Source organism: Rhinoderma darwinii, chromosome 1 (genome assembly GCF_050947455.1).
Source record: "Rhinoderma darwinii isolate aRhiDar2 chromosome 1, aRhiDar2.hap1, whole genome shotgun sequence".
NCBI classification, from domain to species: domain Eukaryota; kingdom Metazoa; phylum Chordata; class Amphibia; order Anura; family Rhinodermatidae; genus Rhinoderma; species Rhinoderma darwinii.
In genome coordinates, this window is record NC_134687.1 from 567,136,309 (window position 1) to 567,155,511 (window position 19,203).

Genomic DNA, 19,203 nt, shown 5'->3' on the forward strand with positions numbered 1-19,203 from the left:
CAACCAGGGCCAGCCTTAGGGTAGATGGCGCCCCGTACGAAATTATCTTTCGGCGCCCCACCCATCATAGAAAAAATGCCCCATAAAAAAGTATAATGCCCCCACACAGTATAATGCCCCTTTAGTGCCCCATAAGCACTAAGGTGACACTGATAGCTGGCGGGCAATAGACATTCAAGAAAGGACTGTATGTGCAGGAAGCACACAAAAGAACCCATCTTTCCCAGCTATCATTGAGTGTATGAAAAGATAAAATATAACCTTTAATAAATCTAACAAAAAAGACAATAATGGGACATACAACATGAATTTTAAAAGTAGCCACGGCAGGTCAGCAAAGATTGATGTGCAGAGGAACGTGAAAAGCAAGTGCACATGAGCACATGACCGCTGCAGCTAATCAGAGGCAGCAGCGATCCCATGGGATGAAACGTTATCCCAGGGCTGCAGAGCGTCAGGACATCGGAGAGACGAGTCACCATCGTAAGTATCCTTTTTTTTTCTGTGCAATAGTCCACAGAGGACATTCCGGACTGAAAACTGCCCCACAATTTGGTGCGTTTTTTTGGCCAGAATTCCCTGATGCACACAGGGCAGATACGCTGTGTGCTTTTACGCAGCGTATCCACCCTGTATGAACATAGCCTTAGAAGTCAATCCATATTAGACCATACTTTACCACTCAAACATTATTTGGATTTGAGTAGATGCAGCAGGTGAAATGAGTGTGAGCAACTTCTAAAAGATGTCCTGAGGCCAGTGGTTCTACCTCCAACCAGTGAAGAAGGATTTAACCTATTACAGGCCAATAAAATGCGATAGTGTAATATTGCATCCCACTTAAGAAACGCAAAGGTGATCTATTATACTCAGAACAGGTATGATAAAAACACGCATCAATAAAATCTCATGCACAGCACACCAAAGTAGAAGCACAACCATACCTCCCAACCATCCCGGATTCAGCGGGAGAGTCCCGGATTCTGGGCAGCATCCCGCTGTCCCGGGCGGCCTGTGGTATGTCCCGGTTTCAACTGTATCTGTGTCCTCAGGATGCCCTGCAGATGCAGTTGAATCCAATGCTGATGCATGGAACCGTCAGCTCCCTGCTTCAGCATTCAACTATGGAGTCCTGGGCCAGAGCAGCGCAAGCTCTCTGGCCAGGGACTCCGGTCTTGAAAAAGCCCTTGACATATATAGACAGTGACATAAGTGGCTCCTCCAGCTTTGGCTGGAGATTCCAACATCTTAAAGCCCCTAACATCAATGTCCATATATGAGAGCGTTGCCGGGGATTGGGAGGGGTAGGGAGCGGGATCACGAGCTGGGCCCGTTCCATACACTGCGGGTGCCAGATGTATATTACATCTTAAAATATATTTCACCGCTAAAACGTTATCTGTATCTGAGGCACGGTTGCGCCCATATTCACACGAGAAGACTCTACAATGTTTGTCCCTTCAGAGTAGATGCAGCAGATGAAATGAGTGTTAGCAAGTTCCGCAAGGCGTTCTGAGGCCAGTGGTTCAGCCAGAGTGTCGGCAATGCTCTGGCCAGTCACTCCTCTCCAGAAGGAGCCCCTGATATCATTCCTCCTGGAAAGGAATCCCTGGCCAGAGCGTTGCCGACACTCTGGCTGGGGATTTCGCTTCTGGAGAAGCCCCTCGCGTCACTGTCCATATATCGACAGTGACATCAGGGGCTTCTCCTAGAGAGGAATCCCCGGCCAGAGCAATGCCAACGATCTGGCTGGGGATTCCGCTCCTAAAGCGAGCCCCAATGGAGATATCTACAGGGGGGTTAGTGCTATCTACAGACAGGGTGACGCTATCTTCAAGGGGGGTATGGCACTATCTACATGGGCACGGTGGTACTAAATGGGCACTATATACATGGGCACATTGTGGGCAGAGGCACATAATATGTGGGCACTGTGGCACTATCTACAGTGGGCACTGGCACTTAATATGTGGGCACTGTAGCACTATGTGGGCACTGGCACCATCTATGTGGGCACTATCTACAGAGGCATTGTGGCACTATGTGGTATTAAACTGGATAGGGGCATCTGCGTGGACATTCTATTGTATGGAGGTAGCTATGTGGACATTATACTGTATGGGGGCATTATGCTGTATGGGGACAGCTATGGGGCATTTTACTGTATGGGGGCATCTGTGTGGGCATTATACTGTATGGGGACATTTGTGTTGGCTTTATATTGTATGGGGGCATCTATGGGGGGCATGATACTGTATGGGGCATTATACTGTGCAGGGGGCAGCTATTTGGCATTCTACGGTGTGGGAGGCACTATGGGGTATTATATTGTGGGGGGGGCAGCTATAGTGGCATTATACTGTGTGGGGTTCTATGGGAGCATGATACTGTGTGGGCTGAACCGTGTGTGTATGGGCGGTGTTAGAGGCATGGCCTGAAATGAAAAAATGTGACCCTCTTTGCGATACTTGAAAGTTGGGAGGTATGGCACAACCCAGGGCCGGGCTGCTATTTGCTGTGCTGTGAATGAGATTTTATTGATGCAGGTTTTAATCATACCTGTTGGGAGTATAATAAAATCACCTTTGCGTTTCTTAAAAGTGTGCTGCAATATTACACTTTTTTGGACTAACAACACCTTACAATCATACAGTGATTGCAGTTGAAAAATGGAAAAAGGCACACCTAGACCATTCCCTGAATTTAGCACGAATGGTGTTGGAACGTTCCAAACAAGAGTATAATGAGGTGAAACTAGACCTTGACAAAGCTTCATGTGAATTGGCCACACGTCTAACTGAAGCCCAATTTACAGCATTTCAGAAAATAATTGAAAAACTATTAATTCCAATCCAGAACGAAATAAAAGAACGCAAAAGGGATAAATTCCTGAGAGATAAAATGGATTTTGACATGAATCGCATTTTTTCGTGGAAAAATCAACCACGACAGCGCCCGACTATGGGACCAAAAAGGAGACGAGTTAGAAGACCAAGGAAACAACAGGCCGACTATTGGACTACTGACTCAGGGTCAGATTCTAGTCCATCTGAGGATGGCAGAAGATATGGGGATATCACGACAGGGGACATTGCTATTACGACACATTCTGCCCTTTTAGAAGTAGCACACGCAGAGGGCGTGGAAAGAAGCGATTTGCATCAACCCCAATCTTGGGGGGGGGTACCAAAAGGAAACAGGTCTCTTGGCGAAAGTAGAGATCCCTGCTCCCTTGTGTACCAGAAGTAATATTGAACATAATAATAATGTTTTCAATCTCTCTAATGTGGCATTATCCACTTATTGCATTTCACTTTTAGCTAAAGGTTTAAACTATTGTCTGTCCAACAAATTTGATGACAGACAATTTACCATAGATTTGAGTAAATCATTGAGGAGTCTGAACCTATACAAATTTTTTTTAAATAAAAATACCACTGAACCGACAGGCATTCCACAAGGTGATAGTCCAGCAAACATTGGTCCGCTAGGCTTCATACTTGGGGATAATATAAAGGAAATGTATAGAGAGGCCCTTACAGATCTGTACGAGCTTATTAATGAGAGTCCCACTAATCCTGGGTGTGAGGATTCATTGTTCGAACCATTCAGGGGAAGCATCAGATCCTCAGTGTTCCCTCCCTTGTCACCAGGCAGTTCCATCTATAATTTTTCGCGAGCCGTGACACAAGATGTCAAATCATTAATTTATCCATCAGCTCAGAAAAACCTCACTACAAAAGAGGTAGCAGCATTGAGATCGTTAAAAAAATGATCCATTGATCGTAAAACCTGCTGACAAGGGAGTGAACATTGTGATTATGGAACGGGAGTATTATGTAGCGGAATCCATGCAACAGTTGTGTAATTCTGATACATACACTAAATTGAGTGGAGATCCCACTAATAGCTATATTCAAAAACTTCGTTCTCTCTTGAGAAAGGGTATGACACTCAATATTTTTTCTAAACGTCAGGCAGAAAGCTTACTACCAAATAAACCAGTTAAACCATACTGGTTCTTTCTACCTAAATTTCATAAGACCTATGTCAATCCCCCAGGTAGGCCCATTGTGGCGGGTATAGGTTCGGTAACTGAACAAATATCGAGCTATTTAGATTGGTATTTACGCCCCCTATTGCAAAGTGTTCCATCATGCCTGTTAGACACTAAAACTCTATTACAAAACCTTATTGATTTTCAGTGGGACGTAGGTGATAGTCTTGCCACTATTCATGCGACAAGCCTATACACCAGAATTCGCCACACTGATGGCCTATCAGATCATTCTTGGTGAGAACAGGGAAAAGCAAGGAAAATATAAACTTCATTTGTGAGGCACTTGATTTTGTGCTGGCCCACAATGCATTTAGCTTTGGGGATTAGTGGTTCTCACAGCGAACTGGTACAGCAATGGGGACTCCCGTTGTTCCAACATATGCAAATCTATTTTTGGCCATATGGGAAGAAAAATATATATACAATGTTAATAATCCTTATATTCAATATATAAGACACTGGTCTAGATTTATTGATGACGTTATAGTAGTGTAGTCTGGTACCCAAACACAGTTCGGAAATTTTGTCAATTACCTTAATGTCAACGATTTGAATGTGGAATTCACAGCTAATTTTGGTGGCGCTAATATAGAGTTCCTGGATGGCAAAATCACAGTAGATGAGAGAGGTTTGCATACAAGTGGATTCCGCAAACCCACAGCCACTAATGCCCTCTTACATCATAAGAGCTTCCATCCACCTCATATAAAACGATCATTACCCTATGGGCAATTCCTTAGGTTAAAAAGAATAAATTAGTGATCATAATGTTTTCCTAGAACAATCTATGGATCTAATGGAGAGACTGAGAGCTAGAGGGTAATGATGCAATATTAGCAGAATCCTTTTCTAGAGCACTTCAGTGGGATCGCAATACACTGCTCTTTAAAAAAAGACAAAAAGATAGAAATATAGGATTTGTGTTTCCTTTCCAATATAGTCCAGTAGCAGATCGCATAAATAGTGCCATTAGGAAACATTGTAAAATTATAGATGCAGATGTGGATTTAGCGGAGAAAGCATGTCACCCTCCTGTGGTCTAGTTCAGACGATGCAAAAATCGGAGAGATAAATTAGTTACAGGCCGTTTCTCGGCAATTCAAAATAAAAGCCGTAATTGGCTTAAAGATATAGCCCCAATAGGTAACCATAGATGTGGCAATTGTTCATTTTGCAGACAGATGAACATAGGTAAAATAGTCCGAATAGGAGCAATGAAACATTATGTCAGCAATCTTTTTACATGCAAATCCAATTATCTGGTTTATGCCATATTTTGTCCTTATCAATACTTTTATATAGGAAAGACAATACGACCATTATTTAAACGTGTTCCAGAACACATTTATTCTATTGGTACAGGAAAGGGATCCCCAAAATTGATAACCCATGTACGCAAAGTACACGGGGGGAATTCCAAGTGCTTGTCTTTTGCGGGCATACAGCGTGTGTTCACCCCACGGGATGGCGGTGATCGACATGTAAAAGTATTACGTTGTGAAGCCAATTGGATATCAAAAACTGAGGCTTTAGGACCTCTGGGTTTGAATGCTAGGAACGACCTATCTGCTTTTTTTTTTTTTTTTTTTTTAAATAAAACCTCTAAATAGGTATGTTTTTCTCCTTTATACTCAATATATAAACCTGCTGTTCATAATATGCATGATTTTTATAAATATTTTGTATTTTGATACATTGCCGTGGGAAGCAGAAGTGATTGATGAGGCAAGGTGTGGGTATTTAAGTGCATGTGTACTGAAGCCCATTATGCCTTGATAAAGCGTCTGGAGGAAGTGAAACAGTCGTAGGCTCCATTGTCTTCAAATCCCGTGTTATGCCTGCCTCAATATAGAATAAAAAGAAAACTTTTTTTGCAAGTTGTGAGTGCCGTGCTGTCTATTCTTCTACATGTTGATATTTGCAATATTACAATACCACACTTTATTGGCCTGGAATAGATTAAATCCATCTCAAGGTGATAGTTGGAGGGAGAACCACTGGCCTCAGAACACCTTGCGGAGGTTGCTCACACTTATTTCACCTGCTGCATCTACTCCGAAGGGACAAACATTGCAGAGTCTTCTCATGTGTTTACAGGTGCATCAGTGCCTCAGATCTAGATAATGTTTGAGCAGTGAAGTATATTTTAAGATGTAATATACATCTGGCACCCGCAGTGGATGGAGTGGTCCCAGCTCGTGAGCCCACTCCATACCACTCCTCCTCTACCAACTATGACCTAAATTTACTTCCAATGTCAGGAAGGTTTAAAGGGGTTGTCTCATCAGGACAATTAGACCATATGTAGGTGCGTCCTACTCAATACCCTCCTATATGAGCCAGAGCTAAGAGCTGCTAACAAGAAGCGGCTCTCACTCTAGCGGACTTAGGTAGTCCATGTATAACATTGACATTCTTTTGAATGGTAGCATGTAATATAACCACTGTAGGGGAAATGTGCAGCCAATGGTAACTTCTTGGATGCTAAACCTGCAGCAATCAGCTGTTCACAGTTCAAGAGGTTGTATTTATTGAGACAATTTTTTATTAAATGCAGTGAATTCAATGTACTGGTGATAAAAAGCAGGTGAACTACGTCTAGAGCAACATTAGCTTCAACCCAACATATTTTAGTAATCTTGTTAATCTCCTGCATTAAATTTTCCCCAAAAAGTGACGTACCTACCAAAGAGTTAGACTACACCACTGCCTTTGGGCCCGTCCCTGTACTGCTCCTGCTGTTTATCATGACAATAAAAATGTGTTCAGCTGCAGCCACCACCAGGGAGAGCCCAATGCATTTGAATTTATACAGCTCCTAGTGAGTAAAATGGGAGCTGTATAAATACATTTGTAGTGAGCTCCATCTAGTGGTGGTTGCTGGCAGACCGAATTTTGGCATTTAACTCAGATGTGGAGTTCTGGGTCAGGAAAATATAGCTTTGACCTATGTAGAGCTGTTTTATCAATTAAGTCTGCTCCTAATTTTTGACAGAAAAAAAATATATATATATACACCCATACAAGTATTGTAACACTTCGGATTAGACTATAAATTTAGCAGCATACCTCGATGCCAGTCCCTGGCTAGCATAGTCAGAACTTGGGTGACTTCTTTTGGGGGTGAGGCAGAGTAGCGCAGTGAAACAGACACCATACAGACTTGTTAGAGAAGAAGTTGCGCTCATGTGAAGGAGAAATTTAGTGGCAGGCAGTGACGAGGAAAGACTAAGACATTATTGAGTTGATGCAGGTTAACCTGGGCTTCGGAGTCTAAGGAATTCTGCCTTCTTCACCCTTGACCCCTTGCTGCCACAGCCATTTTAATTTTTTTAATTTTAGTCCCCACCTTCCAAGACCCATAACTTTTTTATTTTTCCTGTCAGCATATTTTTACGTCACATAAAAAATTGAAGGTGATTTGTTGGGTGGAATAGAAAAACAACAGTGTTTCCTTTCCTTCATTGTTTTTGAGGCTTTGTTTTTACGGCATTCATCAATCAGTAAAAACGTCATGTTAACTTTGTTCTGCGGGTTAATATAATTACGACAAACACTAAATTTATCTCGTTTTTTCATTGGTACCATTTTGGGGTACATACCACTTTATATGAAATTTTGGGGGGAGCTAATGTGACCGAAAAACGACAATTCTTATTTTTTTAGGGCTCACAGTGTGGGTTAAACAACGTTATATTAGAAAAGTTCTGACTTTTACGGACACAGCGATACAATTAAGTATTTATTTTTTACATTACTTTAGGGGGAATGTTTTTTGTTTGTTTTACTTTTAATATTTTTGGGAATATTACAAGAAATATTTAACAATTTGTAAAAAAATTTTTAGTCCCCCTAGAGAGCCTTTGAGCGCTGGTACAATACTTATGTATTTCAGTTTACTGTGATTTTTACCAGCTCCTATTAAGCTCTTCCTCTGTCTTTATTAGTCCCCATGACAATCATTAGCAACTCGCAATTGAACCAATGCAGTAACAGAGGGGGCCCTCCTCGGTCTAACATCTACTGTATATTGGAAAACAACGAAAAACACACGTAGCGCACATAGTGCATCAACCGGTATATAAGGTTGCAATATTCAGGTAATCTGTTATGTGACTTGGTGGTGTTGTGCTGGGAGCACAACATCCAAAAATACATCTCAAAGGAGCTACGGCCTTGGTTCTGATCTGAGCAACTGTGGTCCAGATGATACACAATGTAGAGAGGTTAAAAGGAAAAAACTCCATGATCTATTACCAAGGAAGAAATCCAAGGAAAAAATTTGGATTGCTCCCTGGCACGGCTACGGTTGCATTGGCTTGTAATAAAGCTGGATACAATCTTAATAAATAAGTTGATCTATTGTGTCTAAAAGCAATGAGTTTCGAAGCCGTACCAGCTTCTTCATCAGGCAAAACACAAGTGGTGAGATTCCCCCCAAGGAGGTGGTTATATAAAAGGAAAGAAATGCCAAAAAATATTTTGCATCATGCCGAGTGTCATACATAATGTCATAGGTTAAATGTTATTTGGATCATTACAACGTTAATAACAACATGGTACATGATAAAATATATAAGAGTTATATATAAATATAATTTCCTCTATAGTAAAATTCAATACAATAAAAGCATCATGTGCAGCTAATCAAATATATAACAAATTTTGATTGGCAGTTTAGTTTCTGTTTGATTTGAAAGAGCTCTCCAGTGATATTGGACTGGAAAGTTTTTTTTGTGGGTGATGGTTTGGCAGGAAAGGCATGAACTAACAGAACACCACTAACGATAGTGTCTTAATTGACGACCCACGTTGAGAAACCAATTCCAGCCTTCCGCGGTACACAGTAGAACATTTAGCAGTATACTATACATCCTCGTAAGGAGATATGTAACTTCAGTCAACAAAGTATTTGCTAACGTTTAATTTTTACCTGTCCAGGCTTCCGTGCCTCCAGGGTTACCATAGCGACTTTCAGACGCTGCACACATACGGAAACATCCCGATACCTGCTGGCAAGTCAGGCCCACAGCGCTCTGACCATCACGCACCACTTTTAAGTTACCCCAAAATTCAGTGCAAACCTAAAGGGTCTCATAAGAGTATTATTAATATTTTTTTATAAGTTCCACACGCGCACCCTCGAGACTCTCGGATCCGTATTCACCTTTGGATCTTTTTACTAGATTAAACTTGTTTATCTCTGTGAGATGTTCAAACATGTCTATTTCTGCAAATATGCCAATGAATAGAATGAAATAATACATATAAAATAAAAAACTAACAAATAGACCATTTAATTATTGGCACAGAGTGGTTAATTTTAATTGTCTTCGTTTACGATCAAGTTTACACCTTTAATGACTATGATTTTTATTGTATTGAATTAATATAGAAGAAAGTATATTTATATATAACTCTATATATTTTATCACGTACCATGTTGTTTTTACCTTTGTAATGATCCAAACAACCTGTAAACGTCCACTGGGCTACTTCGCCATAACAATATAGGACAGTCACTGTTCGATGGTACCTGGTTGGCAGGTTGGTGGTAGATAGCTGGAAGCTGGCTTGTGCTGGATTGTCGGAACTAGAACGAATCTCGGACATTGGACGTGGAAATTGAAGTCATCATATACACTGAACTTGACACGGACACTGGACACAGATACTGGACTCGACACGGAAACTGGACACGTCACAGACACAGGTTTCAGGAACAGGCTACAGAATCTTTGCAGACCAACACAGGGTTAGCAACAACATTGCTCAGGCACTTGGTAGATGGAGGATGTGCCTGAAATAGTCCTGGGAAAAAGCAGGGGTGATTGGGTAACTTTAGAATTCCGCGCGCACTGGTCCTTTAAGGACGCACTAGGGATCCGGCGGCCATGAGCAGCAGAAGACAGAGAGCGCCAAGAGAGGCACAGGACCCCGCGGTGGGGACTGCTGGCAGGTGCGGGGCACGCCACCAGCGTTACACAACCTTTAACCTATGACATCACGTATGACACTCGGCCTGATGCAACATAATTTTATTCCTTTTATATAACCACCTCCTTGGGGGTATCTCACCACTTGTGTTTTGCCTGATGAAGAAACTGGTCCGGCTTACAAAGGTGTTGCTTAGAGATGAGCGAACCGGGACGACCGAACCCGGTTTCGGTCCGAACATCGGGAAAACTTCGGTTCGCAGCGAATCCGAACTTCACCGGGTTCGGCCGAACCCGTTTTGACCGAACCTGGCTACATTTTGGCGCCTGCCACATGTTAGATGTAAAATGGAGGATTTCACAATATCACCTGACATCAGGCTACCCCATAATGCCTTGCAAACGGGAGGCAGCATAGGGGCGGGCTCAAGCCTGCAATAAAAGTCTATGCACGGAGCTCAGCGGCCATTTTACAGACAGGAGCTGTAGGGATAGCATCTCTGTGCAGTTAGGGAAAGCTTTAGGAATCTAAAAGCCAGGAATCCAGCAATCGAAGGGGCTCATCCACTACAGCGGGAGTCTACTCTCAACATCCAAATTACAATACAAATTCTCCATTTGCCAAGCCAGTGTGTGAATAAGCTTTTATAAGGGGCTCATCCCCGTTGCATGGGTTAACATCCAACTTGCAACCCAGGCAGGCAGCTGTAGTACTATAACGCCCAGCATTCCCTGAGTGCACAGTGGCTGATAGAAATTCTCATTCATTGCCATTTGCCAAGCCAGTGTGTGAATACGCTTTTAGAAGGAGCTCATCCCCGGCCGTTAACATAACAAATAACAATCCAACTTGCAATACAGGCAGCCTTTGTAGTACTACTACAACGCCCAGCATTCCCTGAGTGCACCGCGGCGTGGCTGATAGAAATTCTCATTCATTGCCATTTGCCAAGCCAGTGTGTGAATACGCTTTTAGAAGGGGCTCATCCCTGGCCGTTAACATAACAAATAACAATCCAACTTGCAATACAGGCAGCCTTTGTAGTACTACTACAACGCCCAGCATTCCCTGAGTGCACCGCAGCGTGGCTGATAGAAATTCTCATTCATTGCCATTTGCCTAGCCAGTGTGTGAATACGCTTTTAGAAGGGGCTCATCCCCGGCCGTTAACATAACAAATAACAATCCAACTTGCAATACAGGCAGCCTTTGTAGTACTACTACAACGCCCAGCATTCCCTGAGTGCACCGCAGCGTGGCTGATAGAAATTCTCATTCATTGCCATTTGCCAAGCCAGTGTGTGAATACGCTTTTAGAAGGGGCTCATCCCTGGCCGTTAACATAACAAATAACAATCCAACTTGCAATACAGGCAGCCTTTGTAGTACTACTACAACGCCCAGCATTCCCTGAGTGCACCGCAGCGTGGCTGATAGAAATTCTCATTCATTGCCATTTGCCTAGCCAGTGTGTGAATACGCTTTTAGAAGGGGCTCATCCCCGGCCGTTAACATAACAAATAACAATCCAACTTGCAATACAGGCAGCCTTTGTAGTACTACTACAACGCCCAGCATTCCCTGAGTGCACCGCAGTGTGGCTGATAGAAATTCTCATTCATTGCCATTTGCCTAGCCAGTGTGTGAATACGCTTTTAGAAGGGGCTCATCCCCGGCCGTTAACATAACAAATAACAATCCAACTTGCAATACAGGCAGCCTTTGTAGTACTGCTACAACGCCCAGCATTCCCTGAGTGCACCGCGGCGTGGCTGATAGAAATTCTCATTCCTTGCCATTTTCCAAGCCAGTGTGTGAATACGCTTTTAGAAGGGGCTCATCCCCGGCCGTTAACATAACAAATAACAATCCAACTTGCAATACAGGCAGCCTTTTTAGTACTACTACAACGCCCAGAATTCCCTGAGTGCACCGCGGCGTGGCTGATAGAAATTCTCATTCATTGCCATTTGCCAAGCCAGTGTGTGAATACGCTTTTAGAAGGGGCTCATATCCGGCCATTAACATAACAAATAACAATCCAACTTGCAATACAGGCAGCCTTTGTAGTACTACTACAACGCCCAGCATTCCCTGAGTGCACCGCGGCGTGGCTGATAGAAATTCTCATTCATTGCCATTTGCCAAGCCAGTGTGTGAATACGCTTTTAGAAGGGGCTCATCCCCGGGGTTTTGATTCAACTTGCTGCACTCCAGCAGTGAAATGTCTGGTAAAAAAAAAAAGGTTGTGAAAGGACGGGGTAGAGGAAAAAACACCCATGCCATGTCCTCTTCCAGTCCAAATGTTGGATCTGTTGGTGCCAGACCCAGTACCAGCATTTGTGGCACAAGACATGTGCCCAGTTCCACTACTAGCAGCAGCCATGTGCCTGCTGGTAGTAGTAGCAGTATCAGCAAGCCAGACTTGTCCATCTCCTCCGGTGGGCGGGTTACTTTAGACAATACGGCCATTGTGGACTGGTTGGCTGGCTCGCGGTCATCTCAGCAGGAAGACTCTGACGCTCTGGCTTCAAGCCAGGTTTCGTTGGATTCCAGATCCTCTACAGTTCCTTGGCACAGTGACAGTAGTAATATGGGTATTTCTAGCATTTCCATTCCATCATCTATGTCTTCACTCCCCCTTCCTAGCGGGAAGCCATCTTTCCTGAGAGTCCTAAGAGACATCTCTCGGGTGCGAAGGAAGATATTGAACAACATAGTGAAGATGATTTGTTTTCCGCGAGTCAGCCAACGGAGTGTGTTGCGGCGGTGGTGGAAGCGGTGTCCGAGACGCATAGCTGGTGTAGTGGGGGTGTTGGTGGTGGTAGCCGTGGTGGCAGACGCAGTAATGAGGGGGGGCATGGAGCCCGCCATGATGTCACATCACATTCACAACACAGTGACAGAAGTGGCAGGGATGATGAGGAGGGCTATGATGATGTTGTTTTCGACAGGACGTGGGAACCAGGTGACGAGGTGATGACGGCGTCAGAGGAGGAGGGTAGCAGTGGCGGCACTGGCAGTGATAAACAGCAAAGCCGAGGTAGGGGCAGAAGTCAATCTGCAAAACGTTGCAGCGGTAGGGTCAGCTCAGGAGCTGGTGACGGCGACAGTGATGCTACTGGTGTAGGCTCCCGAAAAAAGCCTGCCAGACAAGGGGCAAGCTCGGGTGGTGGTGTTGGTGGTGGTGGACGTGGTACTACCTCTTTACAGTACTCAGCCGTGTGGCAATTTTTCTGTACCTTCCCGGAGGACGAAAACATGGCACAGTGCCGTATCTGCAAGCAGAAAGTAAGGCGTGGGCAGGGCAGCAATGTAGGAACTACCGCTCTACGTAAACACATGGAGCGGCATCACAAGGCCATGTGGGACAATCGACATGCCCCACCATCATGTACATCTAATGAAGACCCCTCTGCCGCTGTTGCTGCTGCTCCGAGTCCCTGTCATCTAAGTAGTAGCCAGGCCTTATCCACCATGTCGTTGTCATCATCATCATCACTGTCATCTAGTGCTCTTCCTACGTCCCGTCAGTTATCCATTACGGAATCGTTGTCCAATAAGCAACAATATATACCCAGTCATCCACTTGTCGTGCGGCTTAATTCACACCTGGCTAAGTTGTTGGTGGTGCAGTCGCTGCCGTACCACCTGGTCGACTCCGCCGGCTTCAAGCAATTGATGGTGTGCGCTCAGCCTAGGTGGCGAATACCTAGCCGCCATTACTTCTCCAAAACAGCTGTCCCTGCCTTGCACAAGCACGTGGAGGAAAAGGTGGGCCAGTCCTTGCAATTATCCGTGTGCAGCAGGGTACATGCCCCTGTCGACACGTGGAGCTGCAGCTATGGGCAGGGACAGTACATGTCTTTCACGGCCCACTGGGTCATTATTTTGCACTCCGATGCACCACCGCAGCAATGTCAGGCATTACCACCTCCACGCTTGTATCTTTCTGGTCCAACTCCGGACACCAGGCGCCTACCATCCTCCTCCTCCTACTCCTCCTTGCCCTCCTCAATGGAGGTCTCCCCGTCCCCGACAGGACACAGCGTATCTTCCACTCCTCCTCCCTCCTCTTTTCATAGGTGCAAGGTGAAGTGCCACAACGCTGTCTTACACCTGCTGAGCCTGGGCGAGAAAAGCCACACAGGGCAGGAGCTGCTGCTGTTCATCAAGGAGGAAATCGCACGCTGGCTGTCTCCTCTGAAACTCACACTGGGCAATGTTGTCTCTGATAACGGGAAGAACGTTGTGGCTGCACTGTGTCTAGGTCACCTGACACACGCTCCTTGCATGGCACATGTGATCAATCTGGTCATAACACGCTTCTTAAAGTCATATGTTGGTTTGAAGGGTGTGCTGGCCATGTCCAGGAGGGTTTGCGTTCGCTTTAGACGTTCGTATGCATTTAAGCACGCCCTCCTGGACTTGCAGCGTCAAAACAATCTCCCAGAACACAGCCTGATTTGCGACGTTCCAACACGCTGGAATTCCACCCTGCACATGTTGGACCGTCTGTACGAACAGCGGAAAGCCGTGAATGATTTCCTGATGCAGCAGACGGGCAGCGTTTGGAGCCAGTGTAATTTCGAGCTCAGGCACTGGCAGCTGGTTAGAGATGCATGTCGCGTTTTGAGGCCCTTTGAAGAGGCCACACGATTTGTGAGCCGTGACGCTAGCGGAATGAACGATGTTTTGCCGCTGATATTCATTATGGAGCAAACGCTCACAGCGATGATTCAGCAAAGGATGGAGGAAGGATCACATCTGGCTATGGATGTTGAGGAGGAGGAGGAGGAGGATGAGGATGAGGAAACAGGATCTGAAGAGGAGCTGGATTTGGAGATGGAATCACAGGAAGGGATAGGGGACGAGGCAGCCGCACAACATGACAGTGATGGTGATGACGAGTCTGACGACGACCTTGATGATGGACAACCATGTCAGTATGGGGCGGAGATGGAACCAACCGGGCCCTCTGAAACGCTGGCCAGGATGGCGAGCTGTATGCTTCGTTACTTGCACGCTGACTGTCGTATTGTTAGCATGAAGCAAAGAGATGAGTACTGGATAGCCACACTTTTAGACCCTCAGTATAAAGCCATAATGGGTTGAGTTTTTTGCGCCTTTCGAGAGGGAGGCAAAATTGGCTTATTATCGAGAGAAGCTATGCAGCCAGCTTGTCACGGCTTTCAAACGGCAAACACCTGCTGCAAGCATGCCTGACCGGGGGGCCACTCTCCGCTCCCCACTGTCTCATCCTTCCACCACCTCTGGCAGAGCTACCTCTGCAATAGGCGGCAGCAGCGGCAGCAGCAGCAGCCAATTCAGTTTGGAAAATATGATGACAACATTTTTACATCCAATACCCCGACCTGACACACATCGTAGTCACCAAAGGGATGTTCACCATCACCAGGTGCAGCACCTAAACAACCAGGTTCACTCGTACCCGGACTGTGCCCTTTCTCTGTCAGAAATGCTGATCCCAGACCCCATGGACTTCTCGGTCAGCAGATTGGATCATTGGCAAGAACTGGCCGAGTTTGCCATGGGTGTACTGTCTTGTCCACCCTCCAGTGTAGCGTCAGAGAGGGTATTCAGCGCGGCAGGGGGCTTCGTCACCCCTAAGCGAACAAGATTGTCCGCCAACAGCTTGGAAAATCTCACGTTTCTGAAAATGAATCAAGCGTGGATCGGTGAGGATTTTAAAACCCCTGTGCCTGATGCCACTGATTAGATCTGACATTGCTGCTGCTGCTGCCGCTGCCGCCTGCTACTACGGGATTCTGTCCTGTCCACTCTTTTTTTTAATGTGCCGCTGCTACTACTTCTACCACCAATCCACCCCCAGTGCCGTCTGCTACAAGCAGGCCTGCCCCCCCACAGGGCTTTGTCCTGTGACTATCCAGTGTTTTTTAATGTGCTGCTACTACTACTACCACCCTTGCTGTCCGTTGGCTACCTCTACTACCACCAATACACCTCCACTGCCGTCTGCTACAAGCAGGCCTAAGGCCTGCCCCACCACAGGGCTTTGTCCTGTGACTGTCCAGTCTCTCTTAATGTGCTGCTACTACTACTACCACCCTTGCTGTCTGTTGGCTACCTCTACTACTACCAATACACCTCCACTGCCGTCTGGTACAAGCAGGCCTGAGGCCTGCCCCACCACAGGGCTTTGTCCTATGACTGTCCAGTCTCTTTTAATGTGCTGCTACTACTACTACCACCCTTGCTGTCTGTTGGCTACCTCTACTACCACCAATACACCTCCACTGCCGTCTTGCTACAAGCAGGCCTGAGGCCTGCCCCACCACAGGGCTTTGTCCTGTGACTGTCCAGTCTCTTTTAATGTGCTGCTACTACTACTACTACCCTTGCTGTCTGTTGGCTACCTCTACTACCACCAATACACCTCCACTGCCGTCTGCTACAAGCAGGCCTGAGGCTTGCCCCACCACAGGGCTTTGTCCTGTGACTGTCCAGTCTCTTTTAATGTGCTGCTACTACTACTACCACCCTTGCTGTCCGTTGGCTACCTCTACTACCACCAATACACCTCCACTGCCGTCTGGTACAAGCAGGCCTGAGGCCTGCCCCACCACAGGGCTTTGTCCTGTGACTGTCAAGTCTCTTTTAATGTGCTGCTACTACTACTACCACCCTTGCTGTCTGTTGGCTACCTCTACTACAACCAATACACCTCCACTGCCATCTGGTACAAGCAGGCCTGAGGCCTGCCCCACCACAGGGCTTTGTCCTGTGACTGTCCAGTGTCTTTTAATGTGCTGCTACTACTACTACCACCACCCTTGCTGTCCGTTGGCTACCTCTACTACCACCAATACACCTCCACTGCCGTCTGCTACAAGCAGGCCTGGAGGGTTGTGAAAAGCCATTGCTTGTTGCTTTTACATCCATGTATGGATGAACCCCGGCAGGCATCTGCCAATAAAAAGGGTACATTTTTGGAGGGCTTGTGAAAAGCCATTGCTTGTTTTTCCTTTTACATCCATGTATGGATGAACCCCAGCAGGCATCTGCCAATAAAAAGGGTACATTTTTGGAGGGCTTGTCAAAAGCCATTGCTTGTTGCTTTTACATCCATGTATGGATGAATCCCGGCAGGCATCTGCCAATAAAAAGGGTACATTTTTGGAGGGCTTGTCAAAAGAAATTGCTTGTTGCTTTTATATCCATGTATGGATGAACCCCGGCAGGCATCTGCACCATAAAGGGTTAATTTTTTGAGGGCTTGTCAAAAGTCATTGCTTCTTCTTTTACCACCTTATAAGTATGAACCCTGGAAGGCATCTGCCGCCAAAAATGGTTAATTTTTGTACCTTTTTTAACAATGCATTAAGCATACAACATGCACAAGTGCAGTGGTTTCTGTTAGTTATCACCGTGTCCCATCCGTTTTCCTATAGCCATACATGTTGGCGTAACTTTGACACTAACTTTGCCTTAAAGACAGCTCAAAAGTACTTGGATACACTCATGGGTGACCTAAGAGTGTTATACAGGGCTTCTAGGGCTTTTAAACAGTGTTATACATGATTTTTAGGGGCTTTCTTGTATTACAGGTTCAGTCAGAACTAGTTCGGTCCGAATTTAACTTTTTCATAAGTTCGCTCATCTCTAGTGTTGCTATTAGACACAATAAATCAAATTATTACGACTGTATCCAGCTTTATTGCAAGCCAATGCAACAGTAGCAACGCCAGGGCACAATCCAATTTGTTTTCCTTGGATTTCTCCCTTGGTAACAGATCATAGAATTTTTCTCCTTGAACTTCTCTCCTCGGTCTAACGCCTTAGATGCCACAGTCGCTATTAACCACGGCATTTAAGTAGGTAAACGGCCAGGTCGGTAACTTGTGGGCAACGTCAGGTCCAGGAATTAGTATCAGGTGGTAAGGTCAGGGTGGTGATAAATCGGATCAAATGGAGTCCAGACAAAAGCCAGGTCAAACACACGAAAACACAGGGAACAGCAGGAAAATGTCACAAAACTTATAATCAAGTACTGTAACACTGGAGCGGTTCCCTTTTAGGTACAGGAAAATGTCACACTCTGCACTGGGTATATATCCTGTGGCTAATGAAGCGCATCGCAAGCAGAGTAGAGTGGTCACGTCTCGTTACCATGGTGACGCCACGACTCTGGACAGGATGCCACACTCCCAGTGAGCAGATGGAAATGCTGCGGCAGTTCATGTCCGTCCCTGGCTAATAAGTATATAAAATTTTAGTTGCCTGTAGCACGTTTTTTTTTCACTCCTGCTTTTTCGGATTTGGGGCATATTTGGAGTTGTGGTTTGGGACCCTATGATTTCTAAATAAAGCCCATTCTTCTAAAAAGGTCTCACCTAGATGCTGGGCTGCTCATACTATTTTCTGGGAGCTGTATAGTAAAAGCTTTTTGCACCCAAAAGTTTAACCCTTGATGGCTGTGTCTCACGACAGGAACACTTCAGCTGACAATAGGAGCATAGACTAGACTAGAGCAAATATCCATGATAGAAGGGAGAAGGTCACAGCTATGCTAAAAATACTTAAAGGGGTTTGTCCACTACCAGACAACTCATGACCTATCCACCGGATAGGTCATCAGTACATGATCTGTGGGGGTCCGACACCTGGACCCCGCACTGTTAAGACGTCCATGCCGGAAGCAGATAGCTCCGGTGATGGAATAGCGGCCGAGCTGCAGTATTATAGCTCTTCTCCTATTCAAGCAATAGGAGCAGAGCTGCAGTTCTGCAGCAAGGCCACTATGCAATGTACGGAGGCAACTGCTTCCAGATTCGTACATTGCACAATGTGCCATAACATCTGGTGCCCGCAGGCCACCAGAGCAGCTGATAAGTGCTGGGTTCGGGTGTCAGACCCACACTGATGATATACCGATGACCTATCCAGTGGATAGGTCATCAGTTGTCCGGTAGTGGACAACCCCTTTAATCCACATTTTGAACATTATAAAATAGAAGTTGATGAAATAGAACCGTAGACCAACAACGTGTGTGCAATAACTGTCCTTATTTATATATCTAATGCCATATATAGGGGGTCTCCAACTTGCGACTCTACATCTGTTGCGAAACTACAACTCCCAGCCTAAAGTGAATTAGGATGAAACCATATTGAATGAGATTCTACCCAGTTATAGATTTTAGTCAGCTTTGGTCTTCCACCGA